Source organism: Bombina bombina, chromosome 3 (genome assembly GCF_027579735.1).
Source record: "Bombina bombina isolate aBomBom1 chromosome 3, aBomBom1.pri, whole genome shotgun sequence".
NCBI classification, from domain to species: domain Eukaryota; kingdom Metazoa; phylum Chordata; class Amphibia; order Anura; family Bombinatoridae; genus Bombina; species Bombina bombina.
This window is the reverse complement of record NC_069501.1, coordinates 1,035,062,962-1,035,076,478: the sequence shown is the minus strand read 5'-3', so window position 1 is coordinate 1,035,076,478 and position 13,517 is coordinate 1,035,062,962. Positions and strand designations below refer to the sequence as shown.

At 42.1% G+C, this 13,517-nt stretch overlaps 1 protein-coding gene across 1 annotated transcript in view; it reads left to right on the top strand.

The window, feature by feature from the left end:
- The window catches only part of LARP4 (La ribonucleoprotein 4), a 447,695-nt gene that overhangs the window by 209,120 nt on the left and 225,058 nt on the right, over positions 1-13,517 (top strand). The window lies entirely within an intron of this gene.

Below are 13,517 nucleotides of genomic sequence, written 5' to 3'. Positions count from 1 at the left end.
TACATCTAGTGCACCAATTGCGATTACTATGCAACAATTAGCATTTTTTTATCCAAACTGCCAGCCTTTCCTAGGAAGCGTGATTGCTCAGTTTTAAACACAGACAATGAGCAAGCAGACGCAGAGGATAATTTATCTCTAGTGCCCTCACATCAAGCTGAATTGGCGGTGAGGGAGGGCCTGTCTGAGGGAGAAATTTCTGACAGGAAAAGTTTCTCAGCAGGCAGAGCCTGATACCATAACATTTAAATTTAAGTTAGAACACCTCCGCGCCCTACTTAAGGAGGTCCTAGCTGCACTTGATGATTGTGATCCTTTGGTGATCCCAGAAAAATTGTGTAAAATTGACAATTTCCTAGAGGTCCCAGTACACACTGATGCGTTTGCGATACCTAAGATGGCGGATATAGTGACTAAGGAGTGGGAGAAGCCAGGTGTTCCTTTTGTTCCCCCTCCTATATTTAAGAAAATGTTCCCCATTGTTGACCCCAGAAGGGACGCATGGCAGACGGTCCCTAAGGTAGAGGGGGCAGTTTCAACGTTAGCTAAGCGCACAACTTTTCCAATAGAGGACAGTTGCGCTTTCAAAGATCCTATGGATAAAAAATTAGGATTGCTTAATAAAATTTTTGTTCAGCAAGATTTCCGTCTTCAACCAATTTCGTGCATTATTCCTGTCACCACGGCGGCGTCTTTTTGGTTCGATGAACTAGAAAATTCGCTCCAGAAGGAGACTCCATAGGATGAAGTCATGGACAGAATTCACGCACTGAAGTTGGCTAATTCCTTTATTTAGATGCCGCTTTTCATTAGCTAAATTAGCGGCGAAAAATTCAGGTTTGCAATAGTGGCGCGCAGGGTGCTTTGGCTAAAATCTTGGTCGGCGGATGTGTCGTCCAAAACAAAATTGCTTACTATTCCTTTCAAGGTTAAGACCCTATTCGGGCCAAAACTGAAAGAGATTATTTCAGACATCACTGGGGGAAAGGGCCATGCCCTTCCACAGGATAGACCTTTCAAAGCAAAAAATAAGTCTAATTTTCGTTCCTTTCGCAATTCAGGAACGGACCGGCTCCTAGCTCTACAGCCTCTAGACAAGAGGGTAACCCTTCCCAGCCCAAACCAGCATGGAAACCATTGCAAGGCTGGAACAAGGGGAAACGGGCCAAGAAGCCTGCTGCTGCTACCAAATCAGCATGAAAGGATAGCCTCCGATCCGGGACCGGATCTGGTAGGGGGCAGACTCTCTCTCTTTGCTCAGGCTTGGGCAAGAGATGTCCTAGACCCCTGGGCTTTAGAGATTTTCTCTCAGGGGTATCTCCTAGAATTCAAGGGCCTTCCTCCAAAGGGAAGGTTTCACATGTCTCGCTTGTCTTTAGACCAGACAAAGAGACGGGCATTCTTACATTGCGTAGAAGACCTTTTAAAAATGGGAGTGATACACCCAGTTCCAAAAGCAGAACAAGGACTGGGTTTTTACTCAAACCTGTTTGTAGTTCCCAAAAAGGAGGGAACGTTCAGGCCAATTCTGGACTTAAAGATCCTAAACAAATTCCTCAGAGTTCCATCATTCAAAATGGAAACAATTCGAACAATTTTACCAATGATCCAGGAGGGTCAATACATGACTACCATGGACCTAAAGGATGCATACCTGCATATTCCGATCCACAAAGTTCACCATCAGTTCCTAAGGTTCGCCTTCCTGGACAAGCATTATCAGTTTGTGGCTCTTCCCTTTTGGATTGGCCACTGCTCCAAGAATTTTTACAAAGGTGTTAGGATCCCTTCTAGCAGTGCTAAGGCCAAGGGGCATTGCGGTAGCACCTTACCTAGACGACATCTTAATTCAGGCGGCGTCCTTCCACAAAGCGAAGGCTCATACGGATATTGTTCTAGCCTTTCTAAGGTCTAACGGGTGGAAGGTGAACATAGAAAAAAGTTCTCTGTCCCCGGTCACAAGGGTTCCCTTCCTGGGAACAATAATAGTCTGGGTAGAAATGAAAATCTTTCTGACGGAAGTCAGGAAGTCAAAACTTTCAAATGCTTGTCGAGTTCTTCATGCCATTCCTCAGCCTTCTGTGGCTCAGTGCATGGAGGTAATCGGTCTAATGGTTGCGGCAATGGACATAGTCCCTTTTGCCAGAATTCATCTAAGACCATTGCAACTGTGCATGCTCAAGCAGTGGAATGGGGATTATGCAGATTTGTCTCCCCAGATACAAGTGGACCAGAAAACCAGAGACTCACTCCTCTGGTGGTTGTCTCAGGATCACCTGTCCCAGGGAATGAGTTTCCGCAGACCAGAGTGGATCATTGTCACGACCGACGCCAGTCTCTTAGGATGGGGCACGGTCTGGGACTCCCTGAAAGCTCAGGGTCTATGGTCTCGGGAAGCTCGGGAACTTCACCCGGAGGTCTTTGCCCAGTTAACCTACTATGGGGCATTCCAGATCTGGATCTGATGGCGTCTCGTCAGAACTCCAAGGTTCCACGCTACGGGTCCAGGTCCAGGGATCCCAAGGTGACATTGGTAGATGCATTAGTGGCGCCTTGGTCATTCAATCTAGCGTATGTCTTTCCACCGTTTCCTCTACTCCCCAGGCTAGTAGCCAGGATCAAACAGGAGAAGGCTTCGGTGATTCTAATAGCTCCTGCGTGGCCACGCAGGACTTGGTATGCAGACCTGGTGAATATGTTATCGGCTCCACCATGGAAGCTACCATTGAGACAGGACCTTCTAGTGCAAGGTCCATTCGAACATCCAAACCTAGTTTCTCTGCAGCTGACTGCTTGGAGATTGAACGCATCTCTATTGGTGCGAATCCAAGGGTTACTCATGGAGTAAAGTTAGAACTCCAAGGATTCTTTCCTTTCTCCAAGAAGGTTTGGAGAAAGGTCTGTCAGCTAGTTCCTTAAAGGGACAGATATCTGCTCTGTCTGTCTTGTTACACAAACGTCTGGCAGCCGTGCCAGATGTTCAGGCGTTCGTACAGGCGTTGGTCAGAATTAAGCCTGTCTACAGACCTGTGACTCCTCCATGGAGTCTAAATTTAGTTCTTTCAGTTCTTCAAAGGGTTCCGTTTGAACCTTTACATTCCATAGATATTAAGTTAATATCTTGGAAAGTTTTGTTTTTGGTTGCTATTTCTTCTGCTAGAAGAGTTTCTGAATCGTCTGCTTTGCAGTGTAATTCACCCTATCTGATGTTCCATACAGATAAGATCGTTTTACGTACCAAACCTGGTTTTTCTTCCAAAGGTGGTTTCCAATAGGAATATTAACCAGGAAATAGTTGTTCCTTCTCTGTGTCCTAATCCAGTTTCTAAAAAGGAACGTTTGTTACACAATCTAGATGTGGTTCGTGATTTAAAATTCTTTCTAGACACAACAAAGGATTTCAGACAGACATCTTCATTGTTTGCCGTCTATTCTGGTAAGAGGAGAGGTCAGAAAGCTACTGCTACCTCTCTTTCCTTCTGTTTAAAAAGCATCATCCGATTGGCTTATGAGACTGCCGGACGGCAGCCTCCTGAACGAATTACTGCTCATTCTACTAGAGCTGTGGCTTCCACATGGGCCTTCAAGAATGAGGCTTCTGTTGAACAGATCTGTAAGGCCAGCGACGTGGTCTTCTCTGCATGCTTTTGCCAAATTTTACAAATTCGATACTTATGCTTCTTCGGAGGCTATTTTTGGGAGAAAGGTTTTACAAGCAGTGTTGCCTTCCGTTTAGGTTACCTGACTTGCTCCCTCCCTTCATCCGTGTCCTAAAGCTTTGGTATTGGTTCCCACAAGTAAGGATGAAGCCGTGGTACCGGACACACCAATGTTGGAGAAAACAGAATTTATGTTTACCTGATAAATTTCTTTCTCCTACGGTGTGTCCGGTCCACGGCCCGCCCTGGCTTTTAGTCAGGTTTAAAATTTTTGTTTCTCCAACATAGGTGTGTCCGGTCCACGGCGTCATCCTTACTTGTGGGATATTCTCTTCCCCAACAGGAAATGGCAAAGAGCCCAGCAAAGCTGGTCACATGATCCCTCCTAGGCTCCGCCTACCCCAGTCATTCTCTTTGCCGTTGTACAGGCAACATCTCCACGGAGATGGCTTAGAGTTTTTTAGTGTTTAACTGTAGTTTTTATTATTCAATCAAGAGTTTGTTATTTTAAAATAGTGCTGGTATGTACTATTTACTCAGAAACAGAAAAGAGATGAAGATTTCTGTTTGTATGAGGAAAATGATTTTAGCACCGTAACTAAAATCCATGGCTGTTCCACACAGGACTGTTGAGAGCAATTAACTTCAGTTGGGGGAACAGTGTGCAGTCTCTTGCTGCTTGAGGTATGACACATTCTAACAAGACGATGTAATGCTGGAAGCTGTCATTTTTCCCTATGGGATCCGGTAAGCCATGTTTATTACGATGGTAAATAAGGGCTTCACAAGGGCTTATTAAGATTGTAGACTTTTCTGGGCTAAATCGATTCAGTTTTAAAACATATTTAGCTTTGAGGAATCATTTTATCTGGGTTTATTGATATTATAATATCGGCAGGCACTGTATTAGACACCTTATTTCTCTGGGGCTTTCCCAAAGCATAAGCAGAGTCTCATTTTCGCGCCGGTGTGGCGCACTTGTTTTTGAGAGGCATGGCATGCAGTCGCATGTGAGAGGAGCTCTGATACTTAGAAAAGACTTTCTGAAGGCGTCATTTGGTATCGTATTCCCCTTTGGGCTTGGTTGGGTCTCAGCAAAGCAGATACCAGGGACTGTAAAGGGGTTAAAGTGTTAAAACGGCTCCGGTTCCGTTATTTTAAGGGTTAAAGCTTCCAAATTTGGTGTGCAATACTTTTAAGGCTTTAAGACACTGTGGTGAAAATTTGGTGAATTTTGTACAATTCCTTCATGTTTTTTCGCAATTGCAGTAATAAAGTGTGTTCAGTTTAAAATTTAAAGTGACAGTAACGGTTTTATTTTAAAACGTTTTTTGTACTTTATTATCAAGTTTATGCCTGTTTAACATGTCTGAACTACCAGATAGACTGTGTTCTGAATGTGGGGAAGCCAGAATTCCTGTTCATTTAAATAAATGTGATTTATGTGATAATGACAATGATGCCCAAGATGATTCCTCAAGTGAGGGGAGTAAGCATGGTACTGCATCATTCCCTCCTTCGTCTACACGAGTCTTGCCCACTCAGGAGGCCCCTAGTACATCTAGCGCGCCAATACTGCTTACTATGCAACAATTAACGGCTGTAATGGATAATTCTGTCAAAAACATTTTAGCCAAAATGAACCCTTGTCAGCGTAAGCGTGGCTGCTCTGTTTTAGTTACTGAAGAGCATGACGACGCTGATATTAATATCTCTGAAGGGCCCCTAACCCAATCTGAGGGGGCCAGGGAGGTTTTGTCTGAGGGAGAAATTACTGATTCAGGGAACATTTCTCAACAGGCTGAACCTGATGTAATTGCATTTAAATTTAAGTTGGAACATCTCCGCATTCTGCTTAAGGAGGTATTATCCACTCTGGATGATTGTGAAAAATTGGTCATCCCAGAGAAACTATGTAAAATGGACAAGTTCCTAGAGGTGCCGGAGCTCCCAGAAGCTTTTCCTATACCCAAGCGGGTGGCGGACATTGTTAATAAAGAATGGGAAAGGCCCGGTATTCCTTTCGTCCCTCCCCCCATATTTAAAAAATTGTTTCCTATGGTCGACCCCAGAAAGGACTTATGGCAGACAGTCCCCAAGGTCGAGGGAGCGGTTTCTACTTTAAACAAACGCACCACTATACCCATAGAGGATAGTTGTGCTTTCAAAGATCCTATGGATAAAAAATTAGAAGGTTTGCTTAAAAAGATGTTTGTTCAGCAGGGTTACCTTCTACAACCAATTTCATGCATTGTCCCTGTCACTACAGCCGCATGTTTCTGGTTTGATGAACTGATAAAGGCGCTCGATAGTGATTCTCCTCCTTATGAGGAGATTATGGACAGAATCAATGCTCTCAAATTGGCTAATTCTTTCACCCTAGACGCCACTTTGCAATTGGCTAGGTTAGCGGCTAAGAATTCTGGGTTTGCTATTGTGGCGCGCAGAGCGCTTTGGTTGAAATCTTGGTCGGCTGACGCATCTTCCAAGAACAAGCTACTAAACATTCCTTTCAAGGGGAAAACGCTGTTTGGCCCTGACTTGAAAGAGATTATCTCGGATATCACTGGGGGTAAGGGCCACGCCCTTCCTCAGGATCGGCCTTTCAAGGCGAAAAATAGACCCAATTTTCGTCCCTTTCGTAAAAACGGACCAGCCCAAAGTGCTACGTCCTCTAAGCAAGAGGGTAATACTTCTCAAGCCAAGCCAGCTTGGAGACCAATGCAAGGCTGGAACAAGGGAAAGCAGGCCAAGAAGCCTGCCACTGCTACCAAGACAGCATGAAATATTGGCCCCCGATCCGGGACCGGATCTGGTGGGGGGCAGACTCTCTCTCTTCGCTCAGGCTTGGGCAAGAGATGTTCTGGATCCTTGGGCGCTAGAAATAGTCTCCCAGGGTTATCTTCTGGAATTCAAGGGACTTCCCCCAAGGGGGAGGTTCCACAGGTCTCAGTTGTCTTCAGACCACATAAAAAGACAGGCGTTCTTACATTGTGTAGAAGACCTGTTAAAAATGGGAGTGATTCATCCTGTTCCACTAAGAGAACAAGGGATGGGGTTCTACTCCAATCTGTTCATAGTTCCCAAAAAAGAGGGAACGTTCAGACCAATCTTAGATCTCAAGATCTTAAACAAGTTTCTCAAGGTTCCATCTTTCAAGATGGAAACCATTCGAACTATTCTTCCTTCCATCCAGGAGGGTCAATTCATGACCACGGTGGATTTAAAGGATGCGTTTCTACATATTCCTATCCACAAGGAACATCATCGGTTCCTAAGGTTTGCATTCCTGGACAAACATTACCAGTTCGTGGCGCTTCCTTTCGGATTAGCCACTGCTCCAAGGATTTTCACAAAGGTACTAGGCTCCCTTCTAGCGGTGCTAAGACCAAGGGGCATTGCAGTAGTACCTTACCTGGACGACATTCTGATTCAAGCGTCGTCCCTTCCTCAAGCAAAGGCTCACACGGACATTGTCCTGGCCTTTCTCAGATCTCACGGCTGGAAAGTGAACGTGGAAAAGAGTTCTCTATCCCCGTCAACAAGGGTTCCCTTCTTGGGAACAATTATAGACTCTTTAGAAATGAGGATCTTTCTAACAGAGGCCAGAAAAACAAAACTTCTAGACTCTTGTCGGATACTTCATTCCGTTCCTCTTCCTTCCATAGCTCAGTGCATGGAAGTGATCGGGTTGATGGTAGCGGCGATGGACATAGTTCCTTTTGCGCGCATTCATCTAAGACCATTACAACTGTGCATGCTCAGTCAGTGGAATGGGGACTATACAAACTTGTCTCCGAAGATACAAGTAAATCAGAGGACCAGAGACTCACTCCGTTGGTGGCTGTCCCTGGACAATCTGTCTCAAGGGATGACGTTCCGCAGACCAGAGTGGGTCATTGTCACGACCGACGCCAGTCTGATGGGCTGGGGCGCGGTCTGGGGATCCCTGAAAGCTCAGGGTCTTTGGTCTCGGGAAGAATCTCTTCTACCGATAAATATTCTGGAACTGAGAGCGATATTCAATGCTCTCAAGGCCTGGCCTCGGCTAGCGAGGACCAAGTTCATACGGTTTCAATCAGACAACATGACAACTGTTGCGTACATCAACCATCAGGGGGGAACAAGGAGTTCCCTAGCGATGGAAGAAGTGACCAAAATCATTCTATGGGCGGAGTCTCACTCCTGCCACCGGTCTGCTATCCACATCCCAGGAGTGGAAAATTGGGAAGCGGATTTTCTGAGTCGTCAGACATTGCATCCGGGGGAGTGGGAACTCCATCCGGAAATCTTTGCCCAAGTCACTCACCTGTGGGGCATTCCAGACATGGATCTGATGGCCTCTCGTCAGAACTTCAAAGTTCCTTGCTACGGGGCCAGATCCAGGGATCCCAAGGCGGCTCTAGTGGATGCACTAGTAGCACCTTGGACCTTCAAACTAGCTTATGTGTTCCCGCCATTTCCTCTCATCCCCAGGCTGGTAGCCAGGATCAATCAGGAGAGGGCGTCGGTGATCTTGATAGCTCCTGCGTGGCCACGCAGGACTTGGTATGCAGATCTGGTGAATATGTCATCGGCTCCACCTTGGAAGCTACCTTTGAGACGAGACCTTCTTGTTCAGGGTCCGTTCGAACATCCGAATCTGGTTTCACTCCAGCTGACTGCTTGGAGATTGAACGCTTGATTTTATCGAAGCGAGGATTCTCAGATTCTGTTATCGATACTCTTGTTCAGGCCAGAAAGCCTGTAACTAGAAAGATTTACCACAAAATTTGGAAAAAATATATCTGTTGGTGTGAATCTAAAGGATTCCCTTGGGACAAGGTTAAGATTCCTAGGATTCTATCCTTCCTTCAAGAAGGATTGGAAAAAGGATTATCTGCTAGTTCCCTGAAGGGACAGATTTCTGCCTTGTCGGTATTACTTCACAAAAAGCTGGCAGCTGTGCCAGATGTTCAAGCCTTTGTTCAGGCTCTGGTTAGAATCAAGCCTGTTTACAAACCTTTGACTCCTCCTTGGAGTCTCAATTTAGTTCTTTCAGTTCTTCAGGGGGTTCCGTTTGAACCCTTACATTCCGTTGATATTAAGTTATTATCTTGGAAAGTTTTGTTTTTAGTTGCGATTTCTTCTGCTAGAAGAGTCTCAGAATTATCTGCTCTGCAGTGTTCTCCTCCTTATCTGGTGTTCCATGCAGATAAGGTGGTTTTACGTACTAAACCTGGTTTTCTTCCAAAAGTTGTTTCTAACAAAAACATTAACCAGGAGATTATCGTACCTTCTCTGTGTCCAAAACCAGTTTCAAAGAAGGAACGTTTGTTGCACAATTTGGATGTTGTTCGCGCTCTAAAATTCTATTTAGATGCTACAAAGGATTTTAGACAAACATCTTCCTTGTTTGTTGTTTATTCAGGTAAAAGGAGAGGTCAAAAAGCAACTTCTACCTCTCTCTCTTTTTGGATTAAAAGCATCATCAGATTGGCTTACGAGACTGCCGGACGGCAGCCTCCCGAAAGAATCACAGCTCATTCCACTAGGGCTGTGGCTTCCACATGGGCCTTCAAGAACGAGGCTTCTGTTGATCAGATATGTAGGGCAGCGACTTGGTCTTCACTGCACACTTTTACCAAATTTTACAAGTTTGATACTTTTGCTTCTTCTGAGGCTATTTTTGGGAGAAAGGTTTTGCAAGCCGTGGTGCCTTCCATTTAGGTGACCTGATTTGCTCCCTCCCTTCATCCGTGTCCTAAAGCTTTGGTATTGGTTCCCACAAGTAAGGATGACGCCGTGGACCGGACACACCTATGTTGGAGAAAACAGAATTTATGTTTACCTGATAAATTTCTTTCTCCAACGGTGTGTCCGGTCCACGGCCCGCCCTGGTTTTTTAATCAGGTCTGATAATTTATTTTCTTTAACTACAGTCACCACGGTACCATATGGTTTCTCCTATGCAAATATTCCTCCTTAACGTCGGTCGAATGACTGGGGTAGGCGGAGCCTAGGAGGGATCATGTGACCAGCTTTGCTGGGCTCTTTGCCATTTCCTGTTGGGGAAGAGAATATCCCACAAGTAAGGATGACGCCGTGGACCGGACACACCGTTGGAGAAAGAAATTTATCAGGTAAACATAAATTCTGTTTTTTGTACACTACAGTCACCACTTCACCCTATGGTTCTCCTTTTTCTCCTGACTTTCGGTCGAATGACTGGGGGGCGGAGCTAGAGGGGGAGCTATATGGACAGCTCTGCTGTTGTGCTCTCTTTGCCACTTCCTGTAGGGAATGAGAATATCCCACAAGTAAGGATGAAGCCGTGGACCGGACACACCGTAGGAGAAAGAAATTTATCAGGTAAACATAAATTCTGTTTTTACCCAAAGTACATAAAAACTCCTCAATACCTCCAGGAAGACCCATTATGTCAGGACATGATAATTTAACAGAGAAGAATGCAAGCAAATTTGTAGACTTGAGATTAAGAGAATACCTGACCACTTTACCTTCCTATGTACGTGACACCATGGAGGTATTACAAATGCTACAAAATATTAAATTGTCTGATGATATGTGGCTAGTCACAGCGGACGTGGAGTCGCTATATACGAACATCAGACATAATGATGGAATTAAAGCCATAAAATATTATCTAGCCTCCAATAAAAATGATAATGAAAAACATAATGAGTTCATAATTCAACTTCTACATTTCATTCTGACTCATAATTTTTTCACTTTCAATGACAGGTACTTCTTACAAACACAGGGCACAGCGATGGGCACTGCCTGCGCGCCGACATACGCGAACCTATTTCTTGGCTATTGGGAATTATTCTATGTATTTTCATATCATTTGAAATTGTATACTGAACACATACCAGTGTGGTTAAGATTCATAGGTGATGTTTTTTTTATCTGGGAGGGGCCATATGAGGAATTACAAATATTCATGAAGGGAATTAATGACAATGATCTCAATATAAAACTAACTCATGAAGTCAGTCAACAGGAGATATGTTTTTTGGATTTAAAGATATTCAAAAACAATGAGGGATTTATCAATACTACAATGTATAGAAAAGAAACAGCTACTAATACTCTCTTACATTATTCTAGTGCACATTCACCAAGTGCCTTAAAAGCAATACCGTATGGCGAATTCTTGCGTCTTCGCCGCAATTGTACCAGTGTTGAGATTTATATGTCAGAAAGTACTGCTTTAACACAAAGATTAATCTCACGAGGATACAGTAAGAAATCGGTAAAGAGAGCAAAGTACAAGGCACTAAGAAAAAGTAGATATGAATTATTGATACCCAAAGTCAAAACTCCAACAGAATCTTGCCCCAGGTTGATAACTACATACAACCCCCAGATGACACATGTCATTAAAATCATCAATGATCATTGGAAAATACTACAAAATGATGATACCCTAAAGTCAGTGATAGGAGACCTAATAACTTAAGAGACAAGTTGGTATCGAGCCACTTTGTGCGATCTATAAAGAAAAAAGACAGTGACCCTGGAATGTATCCCTGCGGTACCTGTTCAGCCTGCAAATTTGTATGGAAAACCAAAACAATAACTGACAAAACAGGGAAAGTACACAAACTTGCAGCACACATTTCCTGTAGAACAATAGGAGTGATATATGTACTTTACTGCTCATGCCATATGGCCTATGTTGGCATGACCACAAGGGAGGTAAAAACACGTATTTTAGAACATACCTATAATATCAAAAATGCCAAGAAAGATCTAGACAGAGGCAAAAAAAATCACGTTGGTGGCTAAACATTTTTTATCACATCATAATAGTTGCTCCCAGGATCTAAAATACACTGTGATCCAAAAGGCATCCCTTGGTATCAGGGGTGGCAATATTGAGAAAGTCCTATTAAAAATGGAATGTAAGTGGATTTATCTATTAAATGCAGTTAAACCTTCTGGCATGAATCACTTCAACAATTTCTGTGTGTATATTTAATTGTGAATTATTCACTACTTTGATATATTTGATCATACATATTTAAAGGGTTACCTCCCTTCCATCATTTCACATATTTTGTAGTAATCTGGAGTATGTCCCATGTTCCTTAATAGATCAATTTTTGGTACATACAATGGTCTGTAGGAGTTTTGGTCTATCATAATATGAAGAGTAAAACCTTAATTATAGCATGACAGTAGAACCTTTATTATTATAAATGAATAGTTGATCTTTGCTTGACACTTTCCACATAAGTAAAAAAAAAAAATTATTATAGCAAGACAGTAGAACTTTTATTACAAAAGAAGAGTCGACCTTTGCTTAATACTCTTAACATGGAGCTAACACCAATTTACCATTTATTGTTTTTAATTCCACTTTATTTATGAATACATCCTAATTTGTATTAATATAGGTCCACGTTATTTTTCTCACTTCCTCCACAACCCCTTTTTTTCTCCCACTTTTTATTTTTAATTAAAATAATTTTTCATCACTTTTTAAGTTATTAATGGATTAACACTTCTGTATTTTATAAATTTAGGATGAGATTAATATAAATTATATACATCACGGATTTTATGTATGATTTAAAAATGATTTTTTTTTGTAACACAATGTATAATTTTTACTTACTCTTAATGAGTTAATGGTCACATTACACTTTATCATAATTCACTATTTTAGCACTCATCAAATTATTTATTACCACACTTTTTACACATTTATTTGATTTTTTGATAACAATATATCACATCAATCTATAATAAAACTTATTTAGCACTGGTGAAAATGAATTACTGTGTAACTCCATGTTCTCTTCTGATCTGGCATAAGATGTCCGTAGATCAAATTATGTGGAACATGATCTGTCTCCTTCCAATACTGACCATAACTAAATTATAAACAATAGTATCAAAATTAATTTTGAACATGAACCTACTGGAATATTAATAGCCTTTCCTTAAGCAACTGAAATATGTTCACATCGTACCTTAGCATACATCAATTCAATCTATATTTTATACAATCGTCTGGCAATCATTGTACAATTGATAAAGGTATCCATCACAATTGCCATTATTGTATGAAGTAGCGTGATGGGATCCTGTGTGAACATGGAGAATTTCTCTCAGAGCAGCACTGTTCAAAGCACATATTGGGGACTGTCTGGTTACCCAATTTATACCATATGAGACTGTATAATATAAAAGGGCATATCGGACGTGTCACTTGGATGATAATTACCATGTAATTCATAGGTAACATTTGTGAAAAATTAATTTCATCACACTCGTTATGCATATAATATATATCTATCTAAGGATCTAAAATATCACAATCTTTTTAAATGTACTTATAAGGAATCAGAAGCTGCCTTTGTTAACATCTATAAAACCAAAGTTTTATTTACAATGTGATCTTGATCATCCAATCCCATGGATGTAGGCTTTTACACCTTTCTCTTGCTATTACGGGATTGGAGGAGATATTTAGAGAGACACGCCTTTGAATACACATCATTATTTATGTATGTAATTTCCACAAGTTAGGAATAACCTGAATGAGTGACGGATGCTGTAGCTAAACAGTAGCATACGTAAAAACCATCATCTGCGTTCGTCACTATTAAATACTACAACAGGTATGTTAGAATCATTGTGAGAATGGTACTACTATATAATTCATACGAAATATTTACGATAAATCCACTTGGTCATACTCATTATCTTACACCAACCTAAGGAGCCACAATTGTAAAATTACAATTTTCTCTATGCATTTGTAAGGAATCCGAAGTTGCCTCTATAACACTAATGCAGACTTATGTTTTATCTACTTGGTAATCTGATCATCCAATCCTATGG